Consider the following 16,204-nt stretch of genomic DNA (forward strand, 5'->3'; position numbering starts at 1 on the left):
AGAAACCACTTTATGGTTTTCTCATCTTGGAAAAACTGTGGTAAATGTATGATACTTTTCACTTGATTATAATCTGTTGTTAGTAGGTTCAAAACTGGCCTCTATTTTCCTGGTTTGAGCCTACACAGAAGACCACTCCAGCTCCTCGTTATCACAGAGGAAAGGGAATCTGAGCCCCAGGAATGTTGGGGAAGCCAATCCAGGAGCCGGGGATTCGTTTGTGCATGCCTGTGCTTTCAAGCCCCTGCAGACTGTAGTTCTTGAGAGATGTACCAAGAAGCACATTAGAGACAAGCATCAGCAGCCTATCTGTTGTGATCCTGTGTTGCCTGCTCAGTCTTCGCCTTTTTATCCCCTGTTCCTTTCTTCACTCTAAGTTATTGAGACAGTATTCACACTGAGCCACCTTACAACAGATGATATTTAATTGCATAAGATATTTCATCTCTTTCAGATCTGTCACTGGTAGAAGTGGGGATAAAAAGACCCAAAAGACTAATTTACTTTTACCATCAGAATCAGATTCTAAATGTAGAAACTAATGAGACGTTTGCATACTTTTAAAATGAAGTTACAAACGGAAAATGCAAAAATGACTTTATACAACCCCCGTTTCATGCTTTGTCTCTTCTCCTCTGTCCCTCGCTCTTGCTTTTTTCTCTTCTTCTTCTGTTCTCGTTCTCTCTGTGTATCCTTTCCCCTTCCCCCTTCTAGTAGTTTCTGTAGCCTGCCTGGGATTTAAGATCCAGCGCTGCTCCTGAGGTAATGGTTTTTTAATCAAAGACAGATAATTATTAGTGATGTTCAAGGCTGAAAATCACGGATTCACCTTCCCTTGATTCTGTTGACTGTATTCCAAAAGGCATAACTACTTTTGTCGGTACAGCTGGCAGGCATACGTTGAGGACTCACACAGGGATCTGTTCAGAGAAAATCAATTTTCAAGTTAGAATTGCCCACTACAATTAAGATCTGTGCACTTTCCAACATTTCAGCCCGAGCTCGCCTGTTAAATCCAGCTAACCGTGCTCTCATTGTTTCGGGTTCTGATTTCATCTACTTGAGGAATGGAAAGGACGGAATGAGGGTGCCATCCCCCCGTCCAGCTTGTCAAACACATCTCTGTGGGGAGAATTATTGAGCCATTTGAGTTCTGTAACCAGGAAACGAGAAAGCTGAAATAACACTCTTGCTTCTAGAACACATGCTGAGTAGGCACTGGCTTGGGTGGAAAGCTCTCTTGTATCCCAAGGGCCTTACATGTCAAATAGAAAACGTAAGTCAAGGGCAATGGAACATAAAGTTGTGTGCTGTACCTGGTATTTGACAAATGGCTAAACATAAGTCAGATTAGTTAGGCTCATGGAGTACTGAGTGGGTGAAAAAGTGACAGCTTTCTTTCAAACATGATTTAGAATAACTGACCTCCAGTACTCAGTGGCTACGGATGAGGCTCCCTTTAAGCAAACTTATTGTGTCAACAATTATAACCATGGAAAGCACAAGTTAAAAGGTCATTAACTCATTTTGCAGAAGGCTAATTTGCCCCAATTAAAAGAGGTGTCCATAAATCTCTTTAAATTATAAACTCTTTTGGTAGAATTGCAGTCAGTTTTGCATTTTTAATACGTTAGTTTTGTCTATTCTTTTTTTTTTCTTTTTTTTTTTTTAGGAATCAATTTACTCACACTCTTAAGCGTAGACCCATTGCATTAATTTTATGTGTACATGCAGAAAGAATAGGATATGGTAGGAATGGAAAGTGGCAAATAAAGGCGTGGGTTCTCTCCAATCTCCTTAAGTCTGCTTATTCTTTTTTTTTTTAAGTTTATTTATCATTTTGAGAGAGACATACACACACATGCACTCATTAGTGCAGGAGGGGCAGAGAGAGGAGAGAGAGTTCCACACAGGCTCTGCTCTGCCAGCACAGAACCTGTTGTGGAGCTTGAACCTGTGAAGCTGTGAGATCATGATCTGAGCCAAAATCAAGCGTCAGACCCTTAACCAACTGAGCCACCCAGCGTCCCAATCCTGTCATTTCTTTTAAATGTTTATTTATTTTTGGGAGAGAAACAGACACAGTGTGAGCAGAGGGAGAGCAAGGAGAGAGGGACACACAGAATCCAAAGCAGGCTCCAGGCTCCAGGCTCCAGGCTCCAAGCTGTCAGCACAGAGCCCCTATGCACGGCTTGAACCCACAGACTGCGAGATCATGACCTGAGCCTAAGCCAGACGCTTAACCGATTGAGCCACCCAGGCGCCCCGCTGTTGTTCTTAATTCTCAACGATTTTGGTCTCCATTTGCCCTTGCGATTTGTGCTACCATTCACTATGACGTTGGTAGCAGCATTCACTCTGAAGAAAGAACAATTTGAAACATGTTGTAGACTCCCAAAGCTGTGAGAGGGATCTCAGGTTTCACAGGAGGGTGAACGAACCTTTGCTACAATCAGGTCTGGACTGGATAAGACATATTGGGTTCGAAGGGACCTAAGGAGACTCTCTCCCCCTAACTGCTGGCTTCTGAGCAGACGATCTTAAAAAGGAAGCTGTGTGCTATTTCAGAGACGTCTTCGTTGCAAGACAATTTTTTACAAGGTGCGCCTTTTTTGTACATGTTCAATAAATGACCCTTAAGATTAAGAGCAACTTAGATGAAGCTGAATTTAGGAAGTGTGTGCACGTAGAGAAGTTCTGACTTAGAATGGGTATCAACGGAGGCATGCTCAGTACTGCCTGTTCAACTTGAGAGTCCCTGCCGTTAAGAGAGGGTAGTGATGGTGGATAATAGGGAGGGGCTCTGCTAGGGAACTGCATTCCGGGTGAACTTTAAAACGTCAGCAATGTCCTGCTGATGGAGACAAGGCACAGATGAGGCTTGAAGATGGGTAGTGGAGAAAAGAAGTAAGAGAGAGCTAACTTTCCATACATCAAGGTTACTGCTTACTATTAGTGAACTTGACAGAATGAGGGTGGTGCCGAGGGAGACAGAGAGCCTGAAGGGGAGTTTTAGGGAAGGCGCTTGCAATATCCTAACATCATTTAAATTAGAGGCAAAAAAGCCCCTCCTAGGGACATCTAATCCTTGTCTTATCGGTACAAGATTGTGTTTTATAGAATAGTCTCTTCCACTTTGCTCAGTATACTATAGTTTCACATGATGGGACTTCTGGCTGTTTCCCCTGGGAGGTTATTACAAAGTCTGAAGATATTTCTGTGTTACAATTGTGTTAAAAAGGCACATTTTGAGACCTGATTTTATTTATTGTAGAGCATTGCAAGCATTTATACTGCTACATGAGTGTTAAATATTAATGCATTTTTCCTACTCTACTGATACCTAAGCATCATGCGAATGTATAATTCTGGAAAAGCATTCAAGAGCTTCCTAGAGGCTGCCCTACTTTACACTTAAAAGACTGCCCTCTTGCAGAAGATCCATTAAAAAAATTAAAATGGTTACCCACTTTTTAACCCAGTGGCTCCCTAGAAATGAGTTTCTCTCCAAAAGTGGACAGATTTGTTGGATACACAGAAGTTGAGATGAGGGGCTGGCATAATTATCAGCCCTCGAGCTGTATGTTGGGACTAAGTGGCCTTACCTTAGTCAGCTGTAAGCAGAGGTAATAGATTTTTCATCTCTCACTCTTCTTGTTAGCTGAGATACAGATACTTCCTTTCCCTGGTACCTCTCTGAACAAACAATGATTTTAAACCCACCACTATTTTAGATCTTGGGAGTAGCCAGATCGATCCTTTGCCCCATGTGAACGTGGGTATGGTTGACTCAAATTTTATAGAATAAAGTTGACATGTGAGACAGAGGTCCACTTCTGCTTTTCCCATCGCTTCTTTTGATGACTTAATTTGACACATTACAGCAAATTCACTGAGCATGGAAAGAAATGGCAGATGGGTAGCTTCCCATAGTCCTCTGTAATAGGGTGAGAAGAAAGGAGGATGACTCTGATGAAATGGCCTTTCTCTAACTGTTCAGTATATTTTTGTTTTTACCATTGTTTTGTTCAAGGTGGCCCTGGAATCCACCTTGAACAAAATCGGAAAAGAATAGAAAGCATTCTAGAACATAAGCAAGCGACTGGTTTTGTAATCACCGCCATCGTCGTCGTGTTCCAAACGTTGTTTGAAAATTGAGTTTAAAAAGGAAACACTCTTGTAACAGGCAGAGTTTTGGGGTTTTTGTTTCATGTTGCGTTTTTGTTTGCTTGCTTGCTTTTGAGGAGGAGCCCTAGGTTGTTAGAGGAGTAGTGGCTAGCAGACTAACTCCTCCATAGATAATAACTGTAAACTCTGAAGAGGAAACAAAAATTACTTGAAGGCGTTGGAGAGGGATCAACCACAGGCAGACTGAAGGTAACTTAACTGGGGAAAGGAAGGAACCAAACTGGGTGATACCTGTGTTTTCCCCCGAGAACACACCCCCATCCAAATGGCACAGTGTGGGTCGGCCTGAGGGAGAGAGCTGCTACGATCAGGGTGTTGGTGTTTGGAGTTGGGGGCATCCAAAGAGGCTAATGACTGATCATGCCTCTGAAATGAAGAAGCCACAGTGGTGGGAGCCTCAAAATCTTTATCAAATATTTGCTGATTCCTGGATTCTAAAGAGCCAGTGGGCACAAACAGTCTTAAGATGAAAACAGATAAAACCGGGTGTCACCTGCTGTTTACTGAAAGGGGAAGAGTTTGTGGTTTGTATTCTGCCCAAGCAAGGAGTAAATACCTGAGCCTTCCATTCAAACACAGAAGGAGCACACCCTAGTGATCAAGAGTATATATGAGAACTAAGGAGTTTTCCAGAAGTCTAAGGGAATATCTAAACTGCCTCATGCTAATAAAGTATAAAGTTAAGGTTCCACAAACCCCAGGTGATTGGTTAGTAATTTTTTAACAGCCTATTAGGAGGGAGGAAAAAAAAGTCTTATACGAGGGTAACAAAATCTAATTCCTTCCAATATAGTATCCATGATGTTCTATGAACAATAAAAAGTTGCTAGTCATATAAAGAAAGTGGAAAATGTCACTTATGGTGAAGTCAATAAGTTGTCAAGAGAAACCCACCTGAAAACATCCTCGTTGTTAGAATTAACAACAAAGACTTTAAAGTTGCTTTTATAAATACGTTCAAGGACTTAAGAGAAGAGGTGGTCATACTGAGAGAGTATAGATGGAGGTGTTAGAAGAAAAATGACAACTATCAAAGAAAGAGCCAAAGGGAAAAGATACTATATAAAATGAAAACAAGTATTAGATGAGAAGGTTGTACAGAGAATAAGGAAATATTCATAAACTTGAAGGTATATCAACAGGAATTATCTAACCTGAAGAGCAAAGTAAAAACAAACAAAACAACAAAAACTTCTCCACTAAAAAATTAAAAAAAAAATAGAGCTTTGATGAACTGTGAGGGGGCAAAACCCCAAAATTTGAACAAGACATTTAAATATCTAAGAGGCTCAGCAAACCCCAAGTTCCAGGATAGATAAATGGAAACCACAAAGTATCCTACCCCAAGTAGGATAGATACAAAGGAAACCACAGTTAACTATATCATAGCCAAGCTACCGAAAAACATTGTGTTTCAAAATTCATTTTGGATAAGGCTGCTATCTAATATGGAGTTGATTCTTAAGGAGCATTTCATCGTTATATTACTGTTACCAGCAGAACACAGGATGTGGGAAGAACCTGCTAGGTCTCTGAACAAATTGACCAGAATTTGAATTCTGGCTCTGATGGTAAATGACTGAACCCATGGAGAAAGGGGCACCCTATGTCACATTTCCTCATGTGTGATATTGTCAGTAACCATAGTAACCCCATAAGGCTGTGTGACGCTTGAATGATATAATAGGAGGTGCACTCACTTAACATAAGGCCTCATGAAAAGCAGCCTGTAAATGCTCACCTCCTTCTTTTCTTTCTTCCCTCCAGGCATTTAGAGCGCCTTTGAGTATACATGATTCTGGATATTCTGTGGCATATACATAAGGGTATATTTTATGAGAGAGAAAAACTAACTTTCTAATTCCAAATCAGAGGCCTCTGATCATTTCGCCTTGATTTTTTAAATATTTCATATAATGTTTCCAGTTGCAAGACATGTTTCCACTTTACAAGGGTTTGGAAGACAAACATGGAAAACACAGAACTCTGAAAATTTGCTGATCCGTATTTTTAAGCAACTCGGAAGGTGGTTCACGTTTGCTAATGTTTTCATTCTTATTTATGTGTCTGTGAGGTTTCAGGATGGAAGGCATCTCTGACATATGTTTATAAGTATGTGCCTGTAGAGATAAAATTCACTTCCATAGGGGCATCTGGGTGGCTCAGTCGGTTGAGCATCCAGCTTCGGCTCAGGTCATGATCTTGGGGTCTGTGAGTTCGAGCCCCGTGTCAGGCTCTATGTTGACATCTCAGAGCCTGGAGCCTGCTTCGGATTCTGTGTCTCCCTCTCTCTCTGCCCCTCCCCTGCTCATGCTCTGTCTCTGTCTCTCTCTCTCTCTCTCTCTCTCTCTCTCTCTCAAAAATAAATAAACATTAAAAAAATTCACTTCCATGCCTTTCAGTACCACATGAATGATGGTGAGAACAGTAATTCTTGGGATTATGAATGGTGATCACTATGTTCATTTCTGTAGAGTTAATTGGTTTAGCTATGCCTGAAGCTTTGCAAGGAGATCTGGGAAGTACCTGAGACATTGCTTAGGCAATTTACATGTTAGTAAATAAGCTTGTGTCACTGGAAATATTTCTAAACTGATTAAGAAGTAAACTAATCACTCTCAGCTATAAATTATCATTCCATCCTCTTAAAAATCTCACCTTTAAATTATTGAGATAACACTTTGGTGGGACTTGTTTTAGGGTTCTTTTTTTATAATTGACTAAAATGTTTCAGCCTGTTTAAATATATGGTCCCTTATTCCACTTCAGTTCCTCTGATATATAAAATACATTGATAATTTCCATTAACACAGAAATTGGTAAAAGTTACTAGCTTTTGCATTTAAAACTTTTTAACAACTGGCCTTAAAAATTGTCATCTTTCTTAATAATTATCACCCTATGCGTGAAAGTTAGATGTGACCTTTACAAGTTGTCATTAGGACCGAGGACAACTTATAGGTAACAAGAATTTTGCCATTGATTCCCCTACTGGAATATTGGGTATTCCACCAAATATTGGGTATGTCACAATTGCTGCTGTTTAGGCGACTTAGGCTTCTGTTTTGCTATTGCTGCTGTTTTGTATGGAGTTTTTCAATCTGGAAGTTTGTGGTAAAGTCAAACACACAGATAGCAATGCACTGTATGAAGGTACATAAATGTTTACCAGTGGTTACTATTCATAAGAATGGCTATTAATATTCGCAAAGGCTGGTTGCAAAGACCATGGGGAGTGTTGCTTATGGAACTCTAGTAGTGATAAAAGGCGGTAAATCCTTGGGAAGCAGTAAGCACTTTTTACTTGAATGGTTGACCATATTCGATCATTACATAACAAGGAAAAAAAAAAAACAATGCTGTTTTTGGTAGGGCCCCCACTGTCTTAAGGAAAGAGAAAAAAAACTCTGATTTTCAAAATTCTATGCATTGGGTTGCCTGCTACCTATAGGATAGATTATATAAGAAAATAATATCAGGGTGTAACTGTATACATAATCATTCTGAATTAGGCAGTAAGCTGTATATTGTCAAAATAGCTGTTGAAAAGTCAGAACAAGTTTGAGTGTTCTTTTTTAGTAACACCTTTGGTATTTCATTCATTTGACCAATAGTCATAATAATCCTGTGCCAGGAAGCTAGACAGTCATGGTGTAAGATAAATGGAATAAGGTCTCTGATATCAAAGAACTCTCCCCAGACTACCTTCAGGAATAATCAAATGTTCTTTATTTGGTTATTTTATCTCCTTAAAAAATATGAACTCTGGGAGAACAATATATTAATGGGTAAATTTTAACCAAATTCTGATAATAGTCCAATAATATTAAATGAATTCTGATAATTCATGATAATTCAAATTCTGATAATATTCCAATAATATTAAAATGAAGTTCTGGGGGGTGCCTGAGTGGTTCCGTCGGTGGGGTGTCTGACTCTTGATTTCGGCTCTGGTCATGATCCCAGGATTGTTGGATCTCTCTCTGCCTCCCTCTGCCCCTCCCCTGCTCGCACTCTCTCTCTCTCTCTAATTTTTTTTTAATTTAATGAAACTCTGGTAAGCTACAACCAGGAACCCAAACTTTGTGTTTTCTAGAATATTTGATTATCATGTTTGTATCTTTTACCTGTGATCCTGACCTCTTTAAGGGACTGGGAATAAAGTCAAAAGCACAACTGAATGCCTTGAAAAGATAATTTGCTTAACTGTGAGTTCTGATAGATTACTAAAATGGTAATAATTTGATGAAAGAGAAGTCCCCTTCCTCTCCCCCCCCCACTTTAAATCTAAATTAGTTTTTTCATCCTTGAAACTGGGCACAGTCCTCTGTTTACATTTCCACATTCCATAGACTAACATACTGTGAAATTTCAAGCCTAGCTGTCTTGGCTAATGAATATACAGTATGTTGAAAAAGTACGATTCTTAACTTGGAAGACAGAAGCACAATTTTGTTAGCAATTCCTCCATATCAATATTTATTTAGCTCCATATATATGTGTGTGTGTGTGTGTGTGTGTGTGTGTGTGTACTCCCCCTCGTGGTTTATATATATTAATGTTATAAGTCAGCACAGCACAGTGAGAATCTTAGGCATTAAGTCATGGTTGAATCTGAATATCGCATTTCCCTTGATCAGATTTTAGTGATAGCCTTTCTTGTGGTTAAAGAATTCAGTTTAGCCTCTTACACACAGTCTAATCCAAGACTATGTTCTATCTCTTGCAATTATACCTGACAATTTCCAGGTACCAAAATCCTTAGATAAATAATTACCATGCTTTGGCTAATGTATTGATGCCTGACTCTTGCTGATGGGATTTGAAACTCTACACAAATGATGAAAGCCAATAGATTTGAGTGGGTCTTGGGGTCAGAAACTTAGTAACCCTCAGTGAATGTTCGGTGCTAATAATGTTTTCTGAGCTTCTCACAGGATTTCCATGAGAGTTTCAAACCCTAAGGGACACAGAAGAATCAAGCAGCTCAGAATGCATTTACAGAGAAGAAGGTGACAGGAAAAACCAACAAACAACAAAACAAATAGGCTGTTCAATGCCCCCCTTGCTTGGTAATGAGGAGCCCTGTTCTACCTGTCTTCTCTTTGGGTAACTGGTTATTTTTCTGAACACTGCCTTTCTTAATATGCCTCAGTCTAAAGTTAGGGGCAGGAATAGAATTCTCAAAGATGAAAGATCCATTATTCTTTTGAATCCTCTGAGGTTATAAGTACCCTGGAGAAGTGATAACATCAGCAGCCTCTATCCTCTATTTTGGAGGCACATTGGTTGTATGAGAAAGATCATCTGCATCCCTAACATTGGCATCATCTCTGATGACGTTCTTTACCTAGAGTTTAAATAAATGAGCTTCAGAAAGTTGCCCCAGAATTTTCTTCATAGCCATGGTTCATTGGAAGTCGTGTATCTAGTGGCCATAGTTTTTTTTGTTTTGTTTTTTGTTTTTTGTGGTTTTTTTTTTTTTTTTTTTGGTTTTTTGGTTTTTTTCCTAGTGGCCATAGGTTTTATCAGGTACTCAAAGAGATTCATACCCCGCCTAAAAAAACAGGGGCAATAAGCTCAGAACTCCCAATCTCACTAGAATTCAGATTTAATTATTCTCCCCCACTGAAGCATTTGGACAGACTCCTGGCAGGCCACAGTTACAACAAACACATTCTTGCAAACAGGTTGAAACTCCTTTAGCTTCTAGTAGTTGGTGCATTTCGGCAACATTTGCCTCGCATTTTATTTTATTTTTTGGTTGGTAGGGAAAGGATGGGGGTTAAACCTCTTGTATACTGACAACATAAATAACATCTTCTGGACCAGTGGGTTCCTGCAAAATAGACTTGATGAATCTCTGCTATCTGAGCTGTGATCTTTTGATTGGTTCGAATCCCTTGAAAGTTAAGGAATTATTTACCATGTTCTACCCTGTTTTTTTTTTTTTCTAATAAACAAAGGAAGCCTTTAGTTCAAAGTTCAAGGAATCATGTTTCAATGAAATAAATTAAATCTCTCAAGAGAATGAGCATTGAAGGAGAAGAATGAAAAATTGATGACCTATTAACAGTTATAATTCTCCACCTTGAATTATTGACAGCATATGACATTATAACCTTACAAATTGCAATCTATAAACAGTGTAGAAAATATGACCTTTGCGTTACAACTGGTCTCACAAAGCCTTCGGCTTATTACAAACAGCTGCCACCAGCACATTTTCTTGTAGACTGCAGAAAAGAGGGGATGCGTATAACCGGAGAACTGGATGCTATTTAGAAAGAGCTCAGCAAGGCCACTTACAGGCAGAAGTGATGGATGGTGAGTGGCAGCAAACTTCTCAGCCAGGGTGAAGGTATTAGAAGTTTGCTTGTCATTGATTTACAGTCACCAAATAGAAAGAACTAATTAGCCGAAGTTGGTTGACTTAGCACTTTTTCTCCTCCACTTTTGAAACAGACAGGGACTTAGAATTCATAAGCAGGACAAAGTAGCTCCAGGGTATTTCCACCGGTCCTTCTACCAACAGTTGTTCTTAAGGATAGAATGCAGCTAAAACTTGGATATGAGATGTGGGTTGGTTTTTACTCTGTCACAAATGGTAGAATAAATGTTGAGACTTTTTTTATGTGGCTTTGCGGGGGGGGGAAGTAAGTCACAGACACACAAGTAGTATATGTTTGTTCTGATATATTGCATTTGGATATTACCCACGGACATGGTTCATCATATTGACCCATCATCGTATCGGACTTGTTCTTTGTACTTTTTCCTCTTGATTCAGGGAACACCTTTGTTAGGTTTTTCAAACATCCCAATTGTATTTGTGGTAGAATACCCTCAGAATATTGGAAGTAGCCCCGAAGTCATGAGAAATGAGTTTTGTCACTGGTTCTGTCACCAACTGAGCGTCGACTTGGACAATTCACATGACTTCTCTGGGCTTCAATTTCCCCTCATGATATCAAACACAATTATTTAACACTTGATGGACTACTGTATGTCAGTGCTTAACATAGAATATTTCAGTTAATCCTCATTAATAATCCTCTGAGATCCTCTGAGGAGCTGAAATTATTCCACACTTCCCTGATGAAGAAATTGGAGCGGACAGAAGTTAGGTCACCTCCCATGAGAAAGTGGGAGAACCAGGGCACCATCCTGGCAGTTCCAAAACTCAGACGTTGATATCAGAGCTCACAAGCTCACATGAATGCTAGCACCACGTGAGTGGTGTCGGTGAGTAATAGCAAGGAGTTTGCTCCAGTGAAAGGCGAGCCCGTGTTTCGTAAGGGGGAGTCACTGCTGTATCCTCCTGGCTAGTTATGCTTTGTGGGGATATGAACCTGATACTGCTAGTTTTTCTGATATTTTTCAAAGAGAAGTGAGAATTCCAATTCTGTATATAAATTCCTGATTTTTAAATGCTGGCAATTTGATCCACTTTGTTTTTAAATCTGGCTGATGGCAAACAAACCATGATTTGGGGCTGCTGTGGTTTGACCATCATCTGTGTAAAGATCTACGACTTAAACACTGCCTCCCCTGCTACATTATAAAATGGCAAATTAGGACTAAGTCATCTCTAGGTGCCTCCTAGCGTAAAAATTCTGTATACTTCTTTGATTATCTCAAGCCTCTAGTTTCCATATATGCGGCTTTTCAAATTGCTGTCTTCCAAACTTTTTAGGAGAGCTTCTCCCAGATGCTTAACATAGTAGAACCTGTTCTGTCAAAGATGTCTCTAGTCCTCTTTTTTTCAAAACTTTAAAGAGTAACCCCCTTAGATTATTCCTTGTTCTTTTTCCTACAACATCCAGGGACTCCCCACTTCCCCCCAGCACCCCGTAATCTCTCTTCCTTTTGTTCTCTTCTTTCCATTTTTATTCCTACCACCCTGGTACAAGCCTCCAAATTTTTGCACCAGCACGTTTAAATAGACTCTTAAATGTCTCCTTAACTTTCAGACACTTACTGCTCTAATCCAGGGTTTACAAACTAAAGTCTTAGGGCCAAATATGGCTCATTACCTGGTTTTGTAAAATGGTTTTGGGACACAGCCACACCCTTTTGTAGACAAATTGTCTATGGTTTGTTTCCATGATACAGCTGTGGAATTGAGTAGTTGTGACACACATGTTGTAGTTCGCAAGCCTAAAATATTTACTATCGTGTTCTTTAGGAAAAAGTTTGATAGTACCTGCTAATCCATTGCTTACATAGATGTCAGATTTAAAATACATCTTTGCATCTTCAGTGTTGCGTGCGTCACCTCTGGGCTCAGAATCTTAAATTGTGCTCCATATTTCACCATGTACACACACAAGAAGAGTTCTAGAGATTTCTCAACCTAGCATTAGAGACCACCCAAAAATTACCTTACTGTATCTTTACAACCATCTTTTTCAAGCATCACTGTAATCTGTGATCAGGCTGGTTTAAATGATGAACCACAAATATGCCGTGCTCACCCGAACTCTGAACTTTTGAGAAGGTGCTGCCAGCGGCATAATTTGCGGCCCATCATTCTTCGAACTGTGGTATTCAACGGACACTTAGTTCTAACCCAGCTAATTGTTATTGAGAATCTACCGCGCATCAGGGACGGCAGTTGGCTTGCACGTATAAATAATTTCATTCGTTGTAAATTGACTCACATTTTTACCCAGACACATCTGGACATTGTGTAATTATTCATTGCCCACCTACCAGGGGTTCTTTTATGTCCTATTCCATCTTGGCACAAGAAATTATACTTAAAAATTCAACAACTAGATGACAACCTGATAGAAGAGACAGGTAAAAAACAATGAAAGTGGTGTGCCTCAGCCATGGTAGAAACACGCTCCGCTAAAGAATCATAGGTGAAGCTACACAGAGAGCCTGGGATGGCTTCACGGAGGAGATGACATCTGAGCTGGGTATTGGAAACTGAGAAAGCCCCAGAAGCCTGAAATCCATGGTGATTCAAAGAATAGCAGGGAGGCCAGGAAGGCAGGGTGGCAAGGAGAAGTGGCACCAGATAAAACTGGAAAGAGAGTGGGTGCTATATAGAATGGACCTTTGATGTCCTGTGGAAGAAGAGGGAATTAATTTAATCCTGTTGGGGCAGGCAGACCTTGAGTGTTTCTAAATAAGAGACTGATAATCAGATTCTGCCTAGATCATAAATTCCTGGGTGGTGGAAATTACATTTTATACCCCTTTGTCCCCCATAGGGTCTACTGGCTCTGCCTTGAACACAGTGAACATTCAATAGAGAGTTGTTCATTGATTAGTTTCTTCCTGAGGGTGAAACATTTTTGTGTTGGCTGGTAGCCAACAACATTTTGAGTTTTGTCTGAGCTTGATAAAATGCTGACACCAAGATAGTTAAAAAAAGGGGGGGGGGGCAAATATCATTAAGTTGACAATCATCAAATTCATGACATTTCTCTGTGCCTGTCATCTTCACCCCAGTGGCCAGAAGTGTTGTTTTCAGCTTTCAGCAAATTTTTGACAAAATCGAAACTACCTAAAAGAGGCTAAAAATTTATTCTTTCTTGAACCACTCACGGCCGGGCTGGGGAATACTGGTTTTCTAAATTCCTTGAGGGCGACATGTTATTAATTATTACTATTTAAGCCAGAGGGAAATGATATGAAGTTCATGGGATGGAAGGCTTCTGCTCTCCCTCTGGGTGTGTAAACGGTGAGCCCTCAGCCCTCTGCACCGTGAGTGACAGGAATTATCAGCCTGTACTCATTGTCACCAGTTGCAAGAAGTAATGCAGGGCTGTAGGCGTCTCAGCTTTAAATGTCAGACCTCAGGTCATTATGTTTGTGACGTTGATTTTTTTTTTTTCTCAAAGAAAAGACATTTCAAAAATTTGTAATCTGAGCTAGTTTAGCCCTGTGGGAACTGTTTTTTCCTCAACCCAAACTAGAGTTATGATTTCATTCTGAGAACTTCATAAAGTTGGCACGATAGGGCAGTTCCACTTTCCGATTTGACTGAGAACCAGAGTCATTCTTTTTTTTTTAAGTTTATTTATTTATCTTGAGAGAGAAAGTGCTTGTGTGAGTGGGGGAGGACCAGAGAGAAAGGGAGAGAGGGAGAATCCCAGAAGGGCTCTGTGCCCGATGTGGGGCTCAATCGCACAAACCACGAGATTGTGACCTGAGCCAAAATCAAGAGCCAGACGCTCACCCGAATGGAGCCACCCAGACGCCCCAAACTGGAGTCACTCCTGTGACCTGAACCAGTTTCCTTTGCTGTGGTTCCAGTGCAGACAAACTTGGTAATTAGTAAGACCGGTAAAGAACAGCCTCAGTAGCCCTGCCTCACTACTAACCCTGCTTTCAGATTCTGGTCTTTGAGGCCAACTTATCTTGGAGGCACAGCATCTCCCAAGGGTCCGTGGTCATCCTGCATCCCTGCTGATCCTTCCATAAGCCTTTTGTCACTCCTCCCTTCTCTCATTTCCTTCTCCTCCCTCCCTGAGCCCTACCACATCCAAACACACCCTCTCCATCCAGACGGCGTGTGCACATCAGGCTTGCACTCCTCTGGTCCCACGTGATTTGCAGCCCCCTTGGCTGGACAAGCTCTGGATACAGTGTAACTGCCTCTGAGAAGAGTTTTCAGATTCCCATCGTCCTACCAGGCAAATCCTCAGAGTGTTTTGTATGCACCCCTATCTTAATGCTTATCACACCGTACTTATAAAGGGGTCTGAAGCCCCCACCCCTCAAATAGTGATCAACTCAAGGGCATAGAACTCATTGCTTTTTATATCAATAGTGTATGCCAGACTCTTAAGTTCTGTTCTTGGCCCACAGTTGTTGCATGAAAAAGATAGGAATAGCTCTGACGTAATAATAAGTGACACCCTCCTAGTCATGGCATCAGATGCATTAGCAGAAGTAGGTGCTCATTTAAACCTTGTGTATAAAGGGAAGGGTCTCCTTACTGAATCTCACTCAAACACAGCCCCCTTCAGATCCAAATGAAATCCCAAGCAAAATGCAAGGACATCACCTTTATCTTTATTGCGCTTGCCTCCCCGCCAGGCACTGCCATTCAATAATTCTGCCAAGTGGTATCTTTTCCTCACGACAGAGTGCTAAATAGTGATTTATTGCTTGAATACACATTGCTTTCATGGAAGTGATTTGTTTAAAACAACAGTAAAGCACTAAATAAATTATTCATTCCATGCTAATTCTTCACTTTTATGTGCTGTAGTAAGCGTCAAAATAAGCAGCCTGTGGGGCATTTTATTTTTGCCACATTAATCTTGGACAGTTTAAAGGAAAAAAAAAATTGGAGGAAATCTAAAGAAGAGGTTCCATTTTCAAGAAAATGTTTTTTTTTTGCTTTTTTTTTTTTTCTTCTAGCCCCCCTGCAGCAGTCAGGCAGTGAGTTCTGGTAGATGGGCTTCCCCTTCCCCCATGACTGGACCCAGAGAGGCCCTCACCCTCCTGTTCAGCTCTGTGAACAGCACACCTCCTTTTCTCCACACAGGGCCATTCACTGTGGCCCATTCCCTGTCACAGGGCCAGACACTGGTTCTTTCCTGGGAGATTTGCATTTCCTAGGGCAGACAGGGTATGGGGTTTCTATATTTCATGAGTGTCTTGATATAGGATTAAAGGATTAAAAATTGAGAGGAGCAGCAGTGACATACTTACACATTTTTGCAACTGATTTCCCACATGGAATAGAGATACCTTTTTTTTTTTTTTTTCTAGTCTTATCTTTCTTTACTGAAGCCTTGTTTCTTGTGTTTGCAGTGGGGTCATTTGAGTGACTTTCAGGATTCTTCATTAGCAGAGGGGGACATAGACAGTCTTGTTGTAGATTCTTGAGAAGTTTCTCTCCTCTTTTCTGAACATGACCCTTCCATGTTTTATACCTGCCGGGGGATGAGGAAAGTTGTGGCTCTCTGGCCTGTGGCGTCCACAGGGGTCTCAGCAAGAGAGACGCCAAGATTGATCCCTCAGCTCAGGACGGTAGAAAAACGAACTC

General features: G+C 40.6%; 1 protein-coding gene and 1 long non-coding RNA gene across 7 annotated transcripts in view; one reads left to right on the forward strand and one right to left on the reverse strand.

Moving 5' to 3' along the window:
* Window positions 1–16,204, forward strand: part of SORCS1 (sortilin related VPS10 domain containing receptor 1) — a 502,203-nt gene that overhangs the window by 153,051 nt on the left and 332,948 nt on the right. The window lies entirely within an intron of this gene.
* On the reverse strand, window positions 486–5,750 carry LOC132684929 (uncharacterized). The gene is made up of 3 exons (XR_009612873.3): window positions 5,683–5,750; window positions 3,606–3,937; window positions 486–920 (listed from the first exon to the last, which is right to left on the reverse strand). It is a non-coding gene; the product is annotated as an uncharacterized LOC132684929 (long non-coding RNA).

The sequence above is a fragment of the Panthera onca genome, chromosome D2 (genome assembly GCF_046562875.1).
Source record: "Panthera onca isolate mPanOnc1 chromosome D2, mPanOnc1 haplotype 2, whole genome shotgun sequence".
Taxonomy (NCBI): Eukaryota; Metazoa; Chordata; class Mammalia; order Carnivora; family Felidae; genus Panthera; species Panthera onca.